General features: G+C 54.6%; 1 long non-coding RNA gene across 1 annotated transcript; it reads left to right on the forward strand.

The window, feature by feature from the left end:
- Positions 1 to 7033: 7033 nt before the first annotated feature.
- On the forward strand, positions 7034 to 18599 carry LOC130683201 (uncharacterized). The gene is made up of 4 exons (XR_008996819.1): positions 7034 to 7215; positions 8317 to 8381; positions 15555 to 15692; positions 18558 to 18599. It is a non-coding gene; the product is annotated as an uncharacterized LOC130683201 (long non-coding RNA).
- Positions 18600 to 19262: the final 663 nt, after the last annotated feature.

The raw sequence follows: 19262 nt of genomic DNA on the forward strand, positions 1-19262 counted from the left end.
AGTGGGGGTCAGGACCCAAGCCATCTGGGGAATGCTGGGCGAGATGACCCCCGTGGTGCTCTGGCCCTGTCAAAGTCCTGCATGCAGCAGAGACGCAGCTAAAGGCACATGGTCACTCACAGCCCCCTCCCTCAGCCTGGAGCCTGAAGCCCTTTTTGACAGCCTACCAAGGCACTAAACCATCCTCCACACGACATCGAGAGGAGGGCAGCCCAAGGTCTCACCCCCAGTCTCATCAGCCTGCTGCTCCTGCAGAGATCTGGGGACCAGCCCACTTGCCTGGTTCTGAGTTCCAAGCCCACCAGTGCACCTGAGCTGATTATGTCTCTGTTTAGAGTAGGGATGATGGGCTTGCAGGGAATCATTCTCAGTTTTACCCACAAATGCCCATGTTTCAGTGGGGCTGGCTGGACCATACCCTATGTGTGATAGGGGGGCACTAACAAGAGCTTGTGTTCACCCCACCTGTGACCTTGGTGTGACTCAGCTATGCTGACCCTTTTGCAGGAAGTGACCCCACTGTTGTGGCTGGAGCAGGATGAGGGACAGAGAGAGAGAGAGAGGTGGGTGGGGGTGGAGGCCGAGTGGGCTACCGGCTCACTGAGGATGCCCACTGTAGACTTCTAGCATCTGGCGGCAAGTCCTTCCAGAAAGAACCAGGTGCTGCTTGAGAAGGCACGTTCTGGGCACCAGGATAGTGCAAAGTGCAGTGTTTCCCTAGGCCCGGGGAGGGACAGCCCTCCTGACACCATCCTCACTTCTGGCCTTCGGAGCCTGCGAGTGGTTTCAAGGAACAGAAGGAGCCCTTTGAGCCCAATATGGGCTCCACAAATTCATATTTTGAACTCCTAACCCCCAGGACCTCAGGAGTGTGACTGTATTTGAAGATATAGGGCCTTTAAAGAGTTGATCGAATTAACACGAGGTCATTAGGGTGGGCCCTACCCAATATGATTGGTGTCTTTATAAAGAGAAGAGATTAGGACAGAGACACACCCAGGAAGGGGAAGATAAGCATCTACACACTAAGGAGAGAGGCCTCCAGGGAATCTAGCCCTGCCCAGATGTTCACCTTGAAATTCCAGTTTCCAGAATTATGAGAAACCAAATTTCTGTTGTTTAAGACACCCAGTCTGTAGCATTTTGTGATAGCAGCCAGGCACCCTCAGGCAGGGTGTGCCAGCCTGGCTGGAGGCTGGGGGGAAGGTCAAGCTGCAGATGCACCATAGAGAGACCCTGAGCAGAAGACTCAGCTCCCAGACGTAGGGCGCTTCCCTCCCGTGCCTGCCTGGCAATAGCGCCCCATTCTGTCCAGGCCCCAACAGCGCAGGTGGAGAATCTGCCCCTGCTCTGTGGCTGCACCTCACCCCCTTTCCAGGGTGCGCCAACCTACTCCCACCTTCCCCTACCTGGTTCGCCTTTGGAGATCAAAATGGGCTCAAGTAGCATCAGCCCGGCTTTACTGGAGAGAGCAGGGGGTTCGGACACAGGTGGACTGGCTTTTAATCCTGACCAAACCACTCATGAGCACGTGACCTCAGAAGCGTTTCTTAGCCTCTGAGCCTCAATTTCCTCAACTGGGAAGTGGGGAAAGGAAGGCTGCTGTGATGGGTTAGGACACAGCACAATATCTGCAGTTGCTTCCATAAAAAGTCATTCATTCGTTCGTTCGTTCATTCATTCATTCTCCTGCAGCCACACTGTTCACTGCACACTCACTATGTGCTAAGCACTATTCCACGCACTGGAACGTGGCAGTAATTAATGCAGACAAAACCCCCTCAGGGATATTCATTTGGAGACAGACAACAGATGCAATCAGTCCCCTGGCCCTCGGACCTGGCACAGTGGGGGGATACGTTGCCCCCACCAGGAATGCTCTGAGAACTGGCCGTCGTGGGGGGCAAGGCTGTTTTGGCTCCAGGAATAAAAAGCAATTGAAAAGCAGGCTGTGCTGCTCTGACCTAAAGCATGGACCCCCTCCAGTCTCACTGGCCCCGGCCCCTTGTGCTCATCAAAAACAGACCCAGTGAGTTGGGAGATTTGGTCTGGTGTCCTGAACTCCTGGCAGGGGCCTCAGGCTCCTGCTCTCTTCTGTCATCCTCGGCTGAAGTGTGTTCTCACCCCAGTCCTTGATACCGTGTGCCCTCTACACACCCAGCCCCCAAGCTAGTTTCAGCTTTGAAATCTCTTTATTGTACATCCCCAACCCCAGTTCCCAAACTGACCCTCAGCTTTTGTATCCTGCCAGCATTGCCTGCCTTGATATGCCCCTTGGCAATCATCCGTAGCATCTTGAAGTGTCTGTGCTTCTCGACACCCCTGCAGCTGAGCTCCAGGTGAAGTTCCCAGGGAGATTTAAAACACCAGACAGCTCTCCCTTCCCAGCAGCCACATGTCAGTTCAGCAGAGCCACACCTACCGCGCTGTCCCAGGCTGCCAGTCACTTTCTGCAACAGGTTTCTGATCGGGGCTGGGCCACTGGGAGCAACCAGAGGCAGCCCCCTGGACAGCTAACTCCCCCTTTTTCCTGTTCGCCCAGGCATTTGGCTAATTTCAGCACAGAAATATGTCTGGAGCTCCCTAGGCCTTCTAGAACTTTCCATCCTGCACTTGGCAGATCTCCTGTCCCTTGACAAATGGATTCCATCTCTTCCCTTCAGGTCGGGAGTCCGCTGACATGTGTCAGTTCTACATTATAAAGTATTCATACTGCTGGAGGATGGCAGTGGCCTTTCTCCGACTTCCTGGCTGTTTCTTCCCAGGAAGATGCATAACTGGGCAGGATGGTGGCCATGAGTGCGGATGCTGCCCCATGGACCTCTTGCTACCTTTGCCCTTTCAGGCATTTACCAAGCACTCGCTCTGAGTCAGGGGCCCTGAGGGCCCCGAACCTGAACCACCAGTGCCCCCCCTTGGAAGCACTAGCATTCTGGTAGGCGGGGCAGGGCCGGAAACAAGAGCTCTAACTGTGGTGAGTTATAAGAAAGGTACAGACAGAGCCCCTCTTGGGGTCCAGCTTTGGGGTGCTGGTGGTCACAGAGAGCGCCTCCTCAGGACATGGCTTTGACCCTGGGGAGAATCAGAGCACGTAGAGGTGGGGAGATGGGGGCGGTGCTGGGGACTGCAGGGTCATGTGCTTGATAAAGCCTTGTCCCGTGACACAGCTGGGTGAGGGCCTCAGCCTGTGGAATTTTCTTTTTATTCTGAAGCCAGTGTAGGGGTGGGAGGTGTGGGCAGTGAGCAGAAACAGAACCAGGTAGATCATTCTGGAAAGAGAGACAGAAACTGGCTCCTACTAAGCATCTACTCTGGGCCAGGGTATTAGCTTCCCGTGGCGGCTGCAACAAACTACCCCACACCTGGTGGCTTAAAGCCACGTTAGTTTGTTATTTTACAGTTCTGGAGGCGAGAAGTCCAATATCGGTCTCCAAAAACTAAAATCAGGGTGTCTGTCGGCAGGGCTGGTTCTTTCCAGAGGCTCCAGGGAGAGCCCATTCCCAGCCTTTTCTGACGTCTGCAGGCTTCCTGTCATATCCCTTCTGACTCTGCCCCTCCCGCCTCCCTCTTACATGGACCTTTGTGATCACACTGGATCCACCCATGTAATCTTCCCATCTCAAAACCCTTAATTTAATCACACCTGCAAAGTCCCTTTCGTCATGTAAAGTAACATATTCACAGGTTCTGGGAATCAAGCCATGGACGTCTTATCTGACATTCGGTCAGCCACAGGCAGGAATTTACAAGCTGCCTCACCCAGTTCCCACCCAAGAGCACCAGGTAGCTAGTATAATTCCCACCGCCCAGATGGGGACTTGGGTTTCAGAAGGGCTGACAGCACTTTGAGGTTCAATTAGTGAAAGGCTGGCGTGGGACTTGAACTCAGTCCGCCTGACCCCAAAGCCCCCTCTCTGTCCATGACCGGGACCATCACGGGATGCGGTGGAGGCCGGAGGACTTGCTCCGGAGTGGATGGGCCCTCAGGAGGCATGCCGGGAGCACTGGTGGGAGGTAAAGGAAACGGGAGGGAAATGAAGTCGGTGCAAAAGAAATGGGTCAGAAAGATGAGGAACACCCAGGAGCAGGGCCCCCTGCTCAGTGTGAGGGTGCAGGGCCAGAGGCGACTGTCTCAGAGCCTCAGCAGGGGGATGCCCGTGGTGGAGAGTCACGGGACTGGGAACAGAAGTGGGGAGAAGAGGCCGGGGATGGGATGGAGCTGGGGGCAGCTGTTGGCTGCGTGGGGCCAGCCAGCAGGTGGGGAGCCCCGAGGGGGTGGGGCTGGGGGTGGAAGCAGGGTGGGAAACAGAGCCAGGAAGCAGTGAGAAGGGGTGAGGGGTGGCCCCAAGTTGGCAGGGGTGAGCTTTCCAGGAGGGGCGGCCAGCCGCTACACCACCAGCAAAGCTCTTGGGTTTGGCATCAGGACGTCCCTGGTGGGGACGGTGTTGGGGTTCGTCCCGTCGTCAGCTCTCAGGTGGTCTTGGGAAGGGCTGTGCCTGGGGCTGCTCAGGCCCCGCTGGCCGTGAACACCGATCCCTGCACACAGGGAGGTAAGCACCCATCGCTCCAGGCCCAGCTATCTGAGACACATGTAGGACTGAGGAAGCCTCTGGAAGATTCCAGCCCCAGCCACTCTCTAACTGCAACCATGAGGGGGATCCTAAGCCCATTCCAGCCCCATCCGTGAGCCGACGATCACGGTTAATGCTGCGTAAGCCACCCGGCCGAGGAACGGCTTGTTACGCAGCATTACAGAGGGTGGCTCGTACATGCAGGCGGCAGCTCAGGTGGAAATCTGGGGGAAAACCAGAGGTGAGACGGCAGGCATTTCGGTTCCAGGCACTCTGCTGCCGCTACTAACTGGAGGTGGGCTTGTGCCGAGGAGAATTTCACCCGGGAACATGGGGGCCCCCTGTCTCCACTCTGCCCCTCTCTCCTCCCCGCCCCTCGGGACTCCACGGTGTCCACAGTCCGGCTTCTGTTGCCCTCATCGATCAAGTCTGCTCTGGGGGAAGTCTCTTCATGGAATCAGTTCCTAGCAATCATTAAACACAGCCATTATTAAAAATTAGATGATATAACCTTATGATAATTAAATACATGATATTAAAAACAGAGGTAAGAAATATTCAAAACTCATCCCTTCCTAGTTACTTTATCCCATTTTGCTATTACCTGTCTATTGAATCCATGTGTGGGAAACGCTGGGTAAGGATGGCCGCCCAGCACCTGTTCTAGCCCCGCCCTCAGCAGCAGCACGCGCTGGCCGTGTGAAATCAGCCAAAGTGGGCACACCGTGGACATCGGCCAACACTGCAAATCAGAGATTCATTTTTCCTCCCAGAGAGCAGGTTGTAAAACTTTGACCAGCACGCCACTTTGATTTTGGGGAAATTATCAGAGACAGGGTTGAGAGGGACTGGACTGGGGTTCAGCCAGAGCTCTCGTAGAGTTCCGTTGGGCAGCGTGTGGTGCACCATGATGGCAGGCGGGCTGGTGTCACCAAGGCCTGCAGTGGCCACTCATTCCCTGCTCCCCATTTTGTTGACAGCTCATTGAAATCCTCCGAGACCGTGTGAACAATCTCTAGGCCATGGGTGCAGGCCCTCTGCTCACCCTGGTGCAAATCCAAACATCCTGTGGCTCTCTCTGAATCACGGCCAGGAGGTGTCAGGGCAGAACAGAGGTGACATGCCCCCCGCAAGGACTTGTGACCTCGACGCTCTCATTTACACTTCTAACTCTTCACTTTCCCACCCCCTCACCCTTACAGGAGGAGCTCAGCAGTAACAAACCCACCCTGTTCCTGCAGCGTCGTGCAGCCACCACCCTCTCTGGTCCCAAGACATTTCTGTCACTCCCAGGGAGAGCTTGCTGCCCAGTCCACAGTCACTCTCCCTCGCCGACCCCCAGGCCCTGGCAGCCACCAACCTGTGTTCTGCGTCTATGAATCTGTCTCCTCCAGATATCTCATATAAGTGGAACCACACAATATTTGTCATTTTGTGACTGGTTTTCTCACTTAGCATGTGTTTTCAAGTACTTCATTTCTTTTTATGGCTGGATAATGTTCCACTGAATAGATATACCACATTTGTCCATTTGTCTGTTGATGTGTCCATGTTTTTGACTATCATGAATCGTGCTGCTGTGAACATGGGTACATGGACTTGTTTCTGTTTGCCATTCCTCTGGGTCCATACCTACCAGTGGAACTGCTGGGTAGTATGGTAATTCCTGAACTTTTTTGAGGAAAAAATGCTGAACATGTTTGAGGAACCACCAGCCCCCCCCACCCCCATGCCTTCCTGGTGCCACTGACAGCAGCAACTTCCTTGAGTGACCGTTTCAGTCACCACATCCTCAGAGTTACCCAGATCTGGGTCCTGCCACTTGCTGGTGCGAAACCCTGAGCTCTTTTTTCAACTCCACTGAGCCCAGTCTGATCCCCTGTAAAATGGGAATAATAATAATGGAACTTAATGTCTCAGGGAGCTAAGGAGTGTTTTTCATCCAGGGCTTGGCCCACGATGAGCCCTCCATAACCGTCAGTGCCCAGACGGTAACGCCAGTGACTGCGGCTGAGCCCTAGACTGACACCTGGGAAGAGCTCTGGAGGCGGCCTCATCCGAGGACAGCAAGGCCTGGAGAAGGTCGTCCTGTGTGTCAGCTGCCGCGCAGGTCTTACGTGTTTCCCTTTCCTAGCGTGCTGACCCTGACGGGGTCCTGGGCAGGAAGAGCGGCAGGTGCTGGGAACAGTGCCTCCCTCTCTGGGACTCCAGGAGTCCATTCGGGGTGAGCCACCCATACCCTCAGCCAACTGGTCCCGCCCAGCCCAGACGGCAGCCCCAGGAGAGGCTGCTAAATGGGCAGGTGGCTGAGTTAGCAGACCGCACAAACCCTGAGGCCGTAAGAGGATCAGAGAGGGCCTCCCATCGCCTGGCCCTCCTGCTGGGTCCCGTCTCAACCAGACACAGATTCCCAAGGACAGCACCATGCCAAGCATGAAGGGCACCGGGTGGATGGGGATCAGCTCCAAGGCAGCATGGCCATGGGCCGGTCATGAGACCTCAGCGTCCCCATTTCCTCCTCTCCAAAATGGGATGATAACGGGACCAGCTTCTCGGTGCTGGGAAGGGCCAGGGCTCATTGCATTCACATCAGCTGCATAACAAGGAGCACGCTGCCCAGCCAAGCGCAGGCACCCAGTTAATGGTAAGTTTAATCCATCAGTAGTGGGTTTTAAGGCTGCTGGCATCATTAATGATAACAAAGACGAGCGAGAGGGGTGGTCACGCTAACTGGCCTGGAAGCAGAAAGTCGCTTGTGCCAGGAGACAGAGGCCTGGCGCCTTCTAGCCACGTGAGCTCAGGCAATCCCTTTCTCTCAAGGGTTTTAGCGTCCCATCTATAAAATGGGTGCGAAGGACCCGAAGGACATCTTTCAGGTCCCTTCCAGTGCTGGGATGCATAGGTCTGAGGAGGGCTCCCATGGACTGGCTGGTGCCCCCAGGGCCCCCCAGGGCAGCTGAGCCCCTCAGCCCACCATGCAGGCCGTGACTCACCCCGTTCCCATCCCCCAGGCTCCCCTCCTGTGGAGACGGCGCTCCTTCCAGAGAAGGGTCCAGGCAGCTCTCCTGCCGTGTGTCCGGCCCCCACTGATGGGGGAGCGGGCTTTGTGGAGAGGCTTTTAAACCTCCCTGGCTGCTGTAAGTATTGATCAGCCCGGCTCCTTAATGCGGTTCCTCGGAGCTCGCTGCCGCCTGCCCTCTTCCAGCCCCCATCACTCTGGGCCACCGCGGCTGCTGGCCTGTCTTCTCAGCCCTGGGGGAGTGACAGCCCTCAAAGGGGAGAGGGACAAACAGGAGACAAACAGGCCACAGGGCTTTCGCTGAGCCTCTGCCTGTCACGAAGGACAGCTGGTTGCCGAGCGCCCTGCCCTGGGCTGCTGGCTCCTGGGCGGCTGCCATGCTGGCATCAAGTCCCTGGGGCCCCGTCCCGGCCCAGCCGAGCCTCACGCCATCCTCCCCGCTCCCCTCCTGGGCCCTCCTGTGCTGGTGGCCTTGCCTCAGGCAGCCCTGGAGCCTTCCTCTCTTGTTGTTGCCAAAGAGCCCCTCAAAAATGTCATTTGTGAGAGTTCTGCCACCTCATTCCTGGACTCCTTGTGTCCGGGTAATGGTGGTTTTCGGGCCAGGCTGCAGCCAGGCAATTCAAGCCTGTGGCTAGTTGGTGCTGTGCTGCTGGGAGCCTGCCTTGGGTTCTCTGACTTCCTTTACAGTTGAGTCAGTAAACATGTCACCTTGCCCTCCTCTTTCAGCTTTTATGTTTCGGATCAATGTGAGGCCCGAAGCCCACCAACTGCCCTCGGATGAGCTGCAAAAGGTACAGCACTAAACAGCGCTGGTTCTGAGAGGGGTCCAGGGAAGTCGCTGGGGAATTCACTGAGTCCTTCCCGTGCAGCGACATTTTTCATCTATATGATGGCAGTGTCTGCTCTGATTTAGTCCTGTTATCTTCCCCCTGCCGTGGGGGGACTGCGTTTCCACACCCTGGTGCGCGAGTCCTGCCACTGTGAACGGGCCCGTCACCAGCCTCCGTGGCAGCCACCTGTCTTTGCAGGGCAACTAGCAGCAACTGTGTTTGTAGCACCACTGTTAACCACCCTGGGAGGCCTCTTTGCAGAAGAGGTGGCTTCTGGGCTGCTACCCCTCTCCTGGTACGCAGTGGAAGCTGACATTGCTGGTTCCTGGCCTGTCTGGGATGAGAACCAGCTTTCACTGGGGATGCGTAACACTCCTGAGGGCCAATCGGTACACAAGGCACAGCGTTCTGGTTAGCAAAGGCGACCATGTCCCACTTGGTGCTGGCCCCAGGTCTGTGTCCCGGGCGGTGGGGCATCCCCTGAGACCCAGAAGGGATTGCAGCTTGGGCATCTGCACAAGGGACAGTGTGACAAGGGCCGGAAACATGCAGCCAGGAGACGGGGGCCTGCCACTCAGTGTCCTCTGGACAATGTTGCCATAGGGATAAAACAGGGGCCTCTCCAGGCTTTGCAGCAGAGAGACAGCGTCAGAAGGACATGGCCAAGGGGCAGAGTGGGATGAGGGGAGAGGTCGGTTTTGTTTTGTTTTTAATAGTGTATAATTTAGGAAGCAACAGAACACGATGGTTAAGACTTTGGAGCTCTACAGGCCTGAATTCCAGGCCTGGGCCATCTACTTCTTAGCTGTGTGATTTGAGGCAAATGACTTACCATTTCTGAGCCCTTGAATTGGAAATTCTAACAGTGCCTGATGGATGGGGCTGGTGGGAGGTTCAGTGGGGTCATCCAGGCAGAGTCTGGGCCACAGAAAGCACTCCATCCTTATTAGCTGGTGTTATTGTTACTATGAGAACTGTCTGACCCTTGCTCTGTGCCAGGCACTTTTAAGCACTTTTCTGCACATGAACCCACTGGATCCTCAATAATGGAGTGGTTAGTCATGACAACGGTTTCTAGACAAGTCCTTGCACACCTGAGACCTTGCCTGGTGTCTGTGCTGGGTTTAGAGGCATTTCTCTTAAGGGGGAGGGTGGTGGTGGTGGTGGTTAGGGGTTTAGGATTAGATATTCTGGGGCAGGTGACCATGGGCTCCTCGCTGGGGCTGCCTGAAGGGGACAGAGTCCCACAGCTTGCCTGATTCCTCACATGGTCTTTTTTCTCTCTCTTTTTTTTTTGCTTTTTAGGCAAAATCCACATAACACAAATTAGTCATTTTAAAGTGAACAATTCAGTGGCATTTAGCACATTCACAATGTTGTGCAACCACACCTCTGTCCTTCCAGAACTTTTTCACTGCCCCAAGGTAAGAACCCTGGACCATTAGCAATCACTCCCCAGCCCCCACCCCAACCCTGACACCCACCATCTGCTTTGTCTCTTTGGATTCACCTATTTTGGACATTTCATATAAATGGGATCTCACAGTGCGTGGCCTTTCGTGTCTGGTTTCCTGCACGTAGCATTTCCTTCTCATGATAAGATAATACTCCACTGGACAGATCTAACACATCTATCCATTGTCTGTTGACGGACCCTTGGTCCGCTCCCACTTTTGGCAGTTGTGAATAACGTTGCTGTGCAGTTCATATACCCTTGATCTGTGCTGCAGTTGGATCAAACCCATCAACTCAAACTTATCACCTCTCTGGGCCTTTGCACATGCCCGTCTGTCCATGGTGTCCCATCCCGCCTCTGTTGACTCCTATGCATACTTCAGTGTTCAGCTTCATGCCACTTCCTCCAGGAAGCCTCCCTGCTACACTTGGACAGACTGGTGGTCCCTTCCTGGTGGGCTCCCATTGTGCACCTGGCCATCTCCAGGCAAGCCCTCTACGTATGGGGGTCATTGCTCATGCATCTGTCTTCCCCGATGGGGATACAGCCACGATTGCTCTGATGACCATTGTGTCCTCAGAGCCTAGCAAAGGACTGACTGCACAATAGGTACTTCTAAAATGTTTGTTGATTGAATGCGTGACCATCATCTCTGCAATTGCTGGGTCTTCGTGGCAGTCTTGTGGGTTTTCTGAGCTGGAAGCAATCCCCAGATTGCAACCTGGAGTGGGGTTCCTTTGGGGGGAGGGAGCATCTGTCTCCAGTTAGTATTCCCAGGGGCAAAAGGACTCTTAGGAGACTTGTTGATTAAAAATGCAGTATGAAAATGGGAGCAAAGCTGCCATTAAAAATGATTAATTAGAGTCCTGCTCATTATTCTATTGGGAAAGGTGCTATTAATATTTATGACCCTTACAAATACCTCACATACAGGCACTTACTCTTCATCTCTGCACTTCCTACAGTGCAGTCTCAACCCTAACTCACGCTCTCCCAAGCTTGGATTCTCCCCCCAAAATGTCCCCTCTTGTTCTTTCTGCCACTCACCTGTTCAGGGACTGTCTCCATTGTTTTCCCAGCCCCCAGCCACACGTGCTGCGCAGCTTGGAAGGGCCTACCCCCCACCCCACTACAACCAGGAAGCAGGGCATATGTGCCTTTTTGATGTTTTATTTTGTGCTTAAGCACCATGGTGGTTCCTGGGAAGAGGAGGACAATATCTGACCCTGTGGGGGAGGGCTAAGCTTTCCCTAATAAGGTGGCAGCAGAGAGAGATGACACAGAGAGAATGAAAGGGCCTCTTCATCAGGGGAAGCAAAAGGAAATAATTCCTGGGAGTGCAGTGGGAGGCCGTGGGGCAGCCTCCCCGGGAGCCCGGCCACCCCCCGCAGCCCCAGTGGGGACGCTCTGGCTCCAATTAAAGTGGCTAAGCCTGACGCCAGGGCTCCAGCCCCAGGGCCTGGTCCAGCAGCTATGTTGTTTGAGGCAGAGTTGGGGGGACATCGTGCAAAAGACCAGGAACTGCAAGAATCAAGAGAACTCGGTCTCAGTCATTGCTTTGTCCATCCTGGTGGAGCTGACATCCCTCCCTCAGACTGTGTGCCTGCTTCTTGCCCTTGTGGCACTTTGACCCTCCATCTGCCACCTCTCGGAGGTCTCCCCACTGAGAACTCCGGAGGCGGTGACCCTGTCCCTGTGTCCCTGGTGCCCAGCACAGAGCCTGCACACAGCAGACTCTCCATAAACATCACCTGAATGACTATGACACCCTTTCATTAGCTTAATTATTCCTTAATTCATTATAAGCACCTCTCCGTTGTCTTTGAAAATGACGGGGAGAAGGGGCAGAGATCACTTAGACATCTGTATTTGTCTTGGGAGTGGGTTTCTGAGCTTACATTTCATAATACATGTGTTTGAGGCAGGAAACGGAGGCTCAGAGAGGGTAAGTAACTTCGTGACATCACACAGCAAGAAGCTGGCAGACTATAGGATATGTTGTTTGTTTAAATCCAAATTTACTTGAAACCAAGGCTAACGGGATCGCCTTCTGACTGGCTCTCAGGTGACCCACTCCCAGCTCTTCCAAGGGAGTAAGCTGGTGATCTGGGCACCCCCTTTCCCACACAGCCAGCACGCTGCCCGTGGCCACACCTGCAGGCACAGCTCTGCACACTCGCCCTGTCAGATGGCTGCAGTCTCCCTGGATGGCAGGCCGGTCTTCCCCAGCTTGCTAGTTCTGTCTTCAGTCCTCTTTAATTAACAGCAGTTCTCCCTGGAAAGCAATTGAATTACCTAATTATGCGCTCCTAACCTGATTGCTGGGACCTGGCGCGTCAGGTGTTGATGGGGCTCAACAGGAACCGGCATCAATGAGCAGCGGTGAGGATGTGACCCCCAACACCCACTTCCCTTCCCTACCCACCCCGCCCTGCTGCCCCAGGGTCCACACATGGCTGATCAGACATTGTCCTAAATAGTAGCCAGTCCAGAGCCCTGTGGCTGCTCCACCTGGAGCCTCGACTACCATTAAACTGTCCTGAGCAGCCACTTCTCTAGTAGTAGTCAATGGCTGCAAAGGACGGGTGTGGTACCACAGCCCCCTGAAGCCCCCATTCCTCGGGCTGGGCCACTTGGACCTCTCTATTCAGCTTGTATATCTGCTGATTCGTTTGGGGTATTCATCCTGGAGCTCTCTGAATGGCGTCTCCTGTGTGCTGGCGCTCTGCCAGGAGCTGGCCATGGGAGATGAGGCCCGCTGTCCCCTGACCACTGTCCCCAGGCATGGCCTCCACCCTGAGCAGCTGAGGGCAGGTGCTGCCTGACTCACACCTGCCTGTGCTGGAGCTGAGCTCCAATCCCCACTGGGAGGAGGGTTCGCAATGTATCTGTGAAAGTAAATAATAGCTATTAAGGTAAAATTCTAATTCTTATTTACTGTGAAAGCAAATAATAGCTATTAAGGTAAAATTCTAATATTGTGTGCATATATAGTAATAGCTCTGCTATTGAATGAGCTTCCTATATGTAGCAAGCACCAGTTCCTTTCAAATTAAATGTAACTGTTTTTGCTTTTATTTGAAAAAAGTTCAAACCTTAGCAAGAACAGTAAAATTAATTGCTATGTACCCTTCACCTAGACTCACCAATTGTAACTTTTCTCCATGTGTGCATTCTCTTTCTCTCCCTGTATGTACGTATATAGTACGTATATTGTACATATTACTGTTGTCATTGTTCTGCCGAATCTTTTGAGCATAAATTATAGACATCGTGCCCTTTCACCATTAATTACTTGCAGCTTGGGACTTGCCCAAGACCACTCGGTAAATAAAGAAGCAGGACTCAAACCCCCTCAGCCTGGCTTCAAAGCTTGGTCTCCCTCATCTGCATTGTGAAGCCTACATACACATTCTGTCACAAACACACACACACACACACACACACACATACAGTTTTATGGCCATATTTAGCAGTTGCCTAGTATAAAAAGTTTTTCACAAAGTGTCAAATGTTGCAAGAATCCCTCACTTTCCCCAACCACAAGAATTCCTCACTTTCAGGTACATACCTGAAAAGTTAACTGTGGTTCTCTAGAAGAATCACTAGAAGGTGGGCATGGATTGATGACCCGCTAGGCGCTAAGTGCTTTGCATAGATTTCTTCATGGGTCAGTACACAGCTCTCGGGGGGAATGTGTGGTTATACCCATTCCAGAGATGTGAAAATTGAGTCACAAAAAGGAGACTTGAGTTGTTCCAGGTCAAAGAGCCAGGTATTAGCCAGCCAAACTGAATTCAAACTCAGTTCTTCTTGTCCCCCTGTCCTTAACTACCAAGCTAAACTGCTTCCAGGACTGAAGGGCCCCCACTGTCCTTATGCGTCCCAGCCCAGTGGTGGCCGAGAACACTGCGTGGGGTGGCCAGAGAGACTCTGGGGCCTGGCCAACTGGGCTGCTCACTTCTCCGCCTCAGGGGCGCCTGTGCCTCCGGAAGCCGGTTCAGCCAGCTCGGGCAGCCGGCGCTACTTTGTCACTCACATGGAATATGCTAATCCTGGGGCCCCACTTTAATAAACGGGTCCAGCTGGTAGGAGCTCTTATTTCAGCGAAGTGTGAATGCTGTTGCCATAGGATGCAGCCTTCCACCCAGGGAGCAGGGATCTCCGCGCGAGCTGACGCCGCTCTGGGTTGTTTTTCCCTTTATCCAAATCCCATTTCCCTCTGTGCGCTGCACCACCCCGACTTTCATGTCATTCTGCATGGAAAACTGGCACGCGGATGACAGTTGGAGTCAAGGCGCTGAGCACTTATCTTCCCCGCTCTCCATATGTTTACAAGCCACCCTTTCTGGGACAGAGGGGGATGAAAGAGTTATTTTCCCCACCATGTGTGAAAATAACGTCTGAGCAGAGTGGAGCAGGCCTGGCCCTACCGCCAAACGTCAATGCCTCTTTTTCAAAGGGACAGCCATCCCCAAATTGCTGCTCTGCCGCCCTTAGCGCCTGTGAAAACATGGCTTAGAAGGTCCCTGCCGAGAAGGATGGAATGGGGTCCCCAGCGGCGCTTGGCTCTGTGTGCACACACCGGAGTGCTCCTCTCCAAGCACGCTGGGCGCCGTGGCCTCGAGCCCTGGCTTCGGAGGCAGCAGTCCTGGGTCCATGTGCCCCTGGCCGGGAGGCCTCGGACCAGTGACTTAGCTACTCTGAGCCTCGGTTTTCTCATTTGTAAACAAGGGGGAACAAATGGTTGCAGCCCAGAGCAGTGGGTATAAAGGTGGTGGTTAGAAAGTACAGAGCCTGGCACAAACCAGTTGCTCAGAAATGGGAGTTGGAAATGGTATCACTTCCCTTTTAGTATCACTTTCTCTTTCCTTCCTTCCCAAAGGGGGTCGGAGTGTGAAGGGGAGGTAGGGGAGGTAGGGGAGGGAATTAAAGACTAAAATGATTCCTGAGTGGTCCCTGCCTTCAAGTGCTCCACAGCCTACTATAGGACGCGAGCCGTATGTGAGTGGCCACAGTCCTCGGAGCCGGTATCTGCTGAGCACTCATAGTGTGTTACACAGTTTCAAAGTGTGCTTGTGCACAGCTCTTCTAAGCTTCAGAACAGTCCCGTGGGGGCCTCTCATACTCACATTTTGCAGAAGAGGAGGTGGGGGTTAGTAAACATGTCCAGGGTGGGGCTGGGGTCCCAAAGCCATACATCCGCCCACGGTGGAGCTGGGGTCCCAAAGCCATTCATCCGCCCAGGGTGAGGCTGGGGTCCCAAGCTGGTCATCTGCAGGGTCATGAGCTCCATCACCACACTGCGCCATCTCACCACGAGAGTGGCCCAGAGGCCTCAGGGTCAGGGGCCAGAGTGAGTCCTTCCAGGAAGGCCAGGGACAGCTTCTCAGAGGAGAGGGCACTGGTGCCAGCCTCCGAAGCCGGGTAGGATTTCCTGGAGAACTACGGAGACAGAGGGCTTGGGCTCGAGGCTTGAATCCACTCAAATCTATATAAATGCCTACAGTTTTGTTCCCAAGTGGAGATTGATCTGGGCGGGGACATCCCAGGCCTATTTGGGAAGCAGCCTGGTCCCCTTGACTGGAGCACGGCGGGCAGTGGGGCGGGCACCACGAAGGGGTGATGGGGGTGAGCTGAGCTGGCACTGAAGTGTCCCTTTTGACTTTATTTTCCAGGCGGTGAGAAGCTGGGAGTGGCCAGGTACGGAATAAAAGCCTGGGGATGACTGAACCTGGGACATCTGCGGATGAAGCTGTCTTCCGAAGGTCTTTGCACGTACCGCCCATTCTCCTATGGGAGGCCTCCTTGACCTGGTAAGTTCTTTCTCACCTCCCCAACTAAACCATTAGCTCACTGAGCTTATTTTTCTCCGTGCTCCCATGGCCATTCGGGCCACTGTGTCCAGTGACTCTGCGCTGCCCAGTGACACCAGTACCTGCTGCCGATGGACACCCAGGCCCCTGGTCCCCTGGTGCTGCTTTCCTTCCTCCCCGCGCCTCCTCCTGGGCATGTGAAATCAGCAGGTATGCCGGAATGTCTTGTCTTCTTCATGACGGGGGTCCTTGCGGCCCCTGGACCAGAGGTGGGAACCCCAGACAGGGTGGGGAGCTCAAGGGGCTGTCTTGATGGATAGTGATGCTGAGTAGGGCCCACAGAGACCTTGGCACTTCTTACCAGAACGCCGAGAAGAGTTTTCAGAGTTGTGAGCGTCAGAGTCTCATGCATACATGGGCCTGGCTGACAGTTGAGACAATTCTCGTTAGGAGACAGGGAGGGAGGGCGGGGGAAACGAGTGCCCGCAGGAGCAGAAACTAGAAGGAAACTCAATTTAACATTCCAATTAGCAACTATACTCATCCTATTAACCCACTAATGCCTCAGCACTGCCTGTGTACATAGGGAACATTGATGATGGACAGCATCACCCGCCCCCTCCTTACCCGTTGGTTGTCCATTCACTCAGGCAAACGTTTCTTGAGTGCCTACTATGGGCAAGGCTCTGGGAAGTCTGTGCTGACCCGGACAAGACAAGCCTTCCCACGTGGAGTTTATAGTCCCGTGGGGGTGCGGGGACGAGGCGCCAGTAGCCCTGGAATCACAGTACAGTGTGGGAGGGCTCTGAATGGGCATGGGCACAGGACGAGGTGCAAGCTGCAGGGCCCTGGGGTCCCCCATCAGAGGCCCCATATCTGTCTCCTGACCCCTCTGAGGTTTACAAGGGTGAAACTGTACCATCTTATTCTCTGTCATTGCCCCAGACAAGGCACATGGAACAGCCTCAGTGGGTACTTGGACCAACAGCCATCACTTTTCAACACCTACTGGGCTCAGCCCTTGGCATTAACAACCTGTATAATGCTGCATAGTCGCCATCCTTACCTCCTTTTTGTAGATGAGGGGACCCAGACATGCGTCTCTCATGGGGGGGAACTAATGAATGGCAGAATGGGGATTTGAACCGGCTCACTCCCAAGGTCTTATCCCCACTACCCCTCTTTCTTCCAAAGCCAGACCTCTTTTCATCAGTACCTGCAGCCTTCTGGACAGCCCAAGGAGGTAGACGCTTCACAAGGGAGGGCAGGTGGGGAGGTGGAGGGAGAGAGAGGGCAGTCAGAAGTCAAGAATATCTGACATCTTGTGATGCTGAAACTCAAGAGCCCCCTGACTCAGCAGGACATTAATAACCTGGCTGGTCCTGGGAGGACAGCTCTGCAAGGGACCAGCCTGCCCGTGGCAGCTCACACCTGTACTCACCTTGTCTCTCCCCACACCTGGCCGGAAGCTTCCTAGAGCAGACGCTGGTCTGTATGTCCAGCCCCCAACACAGAGCTCGGCATACAGTAGGCATTCAGTAAATACCTGTAGAATGAAAGAATGGATGGATGAGTAAATAAACTGACCCTCACATTCCCAAAAACATCACTACTAGTTACTTATTTTATGATCTAGGTAATTGCACATATAGGTGCTCAATAAATGCAGGTTGCTTGGTTCACATTTAACATCACCCTCAATTTGAAGCATTTCCCAAGCACCCATCTGGCACAGTCTGGGGCTCTCTACGGAGGGACAGACTCACACCCCTCTAGGACAGAGAACAAGTGAGGTCCACCCTGCCTCTCCCCCCTTCCAGTCAGCACAAGTCTATCACCAGACAGCCATGACTAGTCCGTCGCAGCCCGGTGCCCTGATCAGCTGGGATCCCTCTCAACACAGGCCCCTGGGTAGTTGATATGAGCAGAAGCCCCATTCTCTCCCATTAGGAAGTGCAGGGTGGGGGTGAGCATGGCCATGGGGGCCGGGGGAGGCGTTTGTGGTGACAGGAAAGTGTGGGCGCTGAGGAGCTGCCTGGATTATGTGAGCGGGGCTGCACTCCAAGGCGCCCGTGGGACCGGCAGACCCTGTCCCGCCCTGCCATGGGGAGACCCCACAGTGGCCAGTCCCATGCGCTGGGCCCTGAAGGGCGCCTGGGAGCAGGTCTTCCTGGAACCACCCCCAGGGGCCCCTGTGGGGTGCTGGGGAACAGCATCTCCCCGCCTCTGGGCTGGATGTATGTGGAGGTGTGGGATCAACAGGCATGATTAGAAGACTAACCGCCCGGCTAGCAACAAGCGCTGACCATCAGAGCGGGCGCCAGGGAAGTGCAGTCTGTGGTGGGCAGTGCCCTGCTGCTGTGCCAGGCACTGGCCTGGGGACCTGTGGGGTTGTTGGGGGCCTAGAGGGGTCTGAGGAAAGGTCCCAGTGGCCCAGGAAGCAGGGTGACGGGGGGATCCCCATGGCGGGGACTTTCTACCAACTTTTAAATGCAGAAGCCTTTCAATATTTCAGCAAACAGGAGCAGAGATCCTCGAGCAAACCAGTTAGACAGCAGCCTTATGCCAAACGGTTCATTCTGGAAATGGTTCTGTCACATCTGGCTAAGGAGTTCCGGTCACCCTTGGGGCCCCCAGACCCCGCAGGCACATAGTAGCTGCTTGGTGTGTGCTGGGCCATTTAGTTACAAAAGCAGTGCTCCCTGTGTGCTGCGGAGGCGTGTCTGGAGCTCTGGGGCCTGTCTACCCCTCGGCGCCTCTGCAGTTCCCCGCGGCCACAGCGCTCCTGCTCGGGTCTCACCTGTGCCGCGCACGTGGCGTGTGAATGTCAGGCTTCTAACAAGCCTGCGTCTCTCCTCTCCTTAGGGGCTTGTCGTTCTGCTCATCGTTCTGGGGAGCACTTGTACTCCGGCCTCAGAGAGGACCCGGGAGGCTGGCAGTTCATCTGAAAACATTAGCGCCGGAAGGACCCTCGGAGCAGCGCCAGCCCATCCCCTCATTGGATGCAGATCGAGGCCTGGAGAGAGGGACTCGGGGCTCAGCCAGGGCCCCAAAGCTCTCAGGGCACGGAACTGGGGCAAGAAACTCTGAGCCTGTGTGGTGTGGGGTCAAGGGCACCGGCTACGGGGTCGGGCGGATCCGGGTTTGATTCCTGGTGTGGACTTGGGGCAAGTTGCTTCCCATCTCTGAGGGTTGTTTCCGCATCCGTAAGGTGGCGGCAAATACGAGCGCGTGTCCCAGGGCCTGGCACGTGGTCTGTTATCAGCCAGTAGTGACTCCTTCAGAGAGCCCAGCAGCCTCTCCTGGACTCTGCCGTGCAGGGCCGTGGCTGCGTCGTAATGGCCGACAGTGAGCACAGGTAATCGAGGTGGGCAGGGGCCGGTTTGGAAGAGACGGGGGTCGTGCTTGCAGTTTCACAGCGCATGGTGATTTAGCTGGATTTGAGGATGCGCTGATGTGGCTAAGAGGGCAGGGGGACATCGCCCTGTTTGACCTGGAATTTTACTGCCTTTGGCTTCTGGCATCACCCTCATTTGTCTGTCTTATGAGATCAAAGCCAGAGGTGGCATT

The sequence above is a fragment of the Manis pentadactyla genome, chromosome 3, assembly GCF_030020395.1.
Source record: "Manis pentadactyla isolate mManPen7 chromosome 3, mManPen7.hap1, whole genome shotgun sequence".
Classification (NCBI taxonomy): Eukaryota; Metazoa; Chordata; class Mammalia; order Pholidota; family Manidae; genus Manis; species Manis pentadactyla.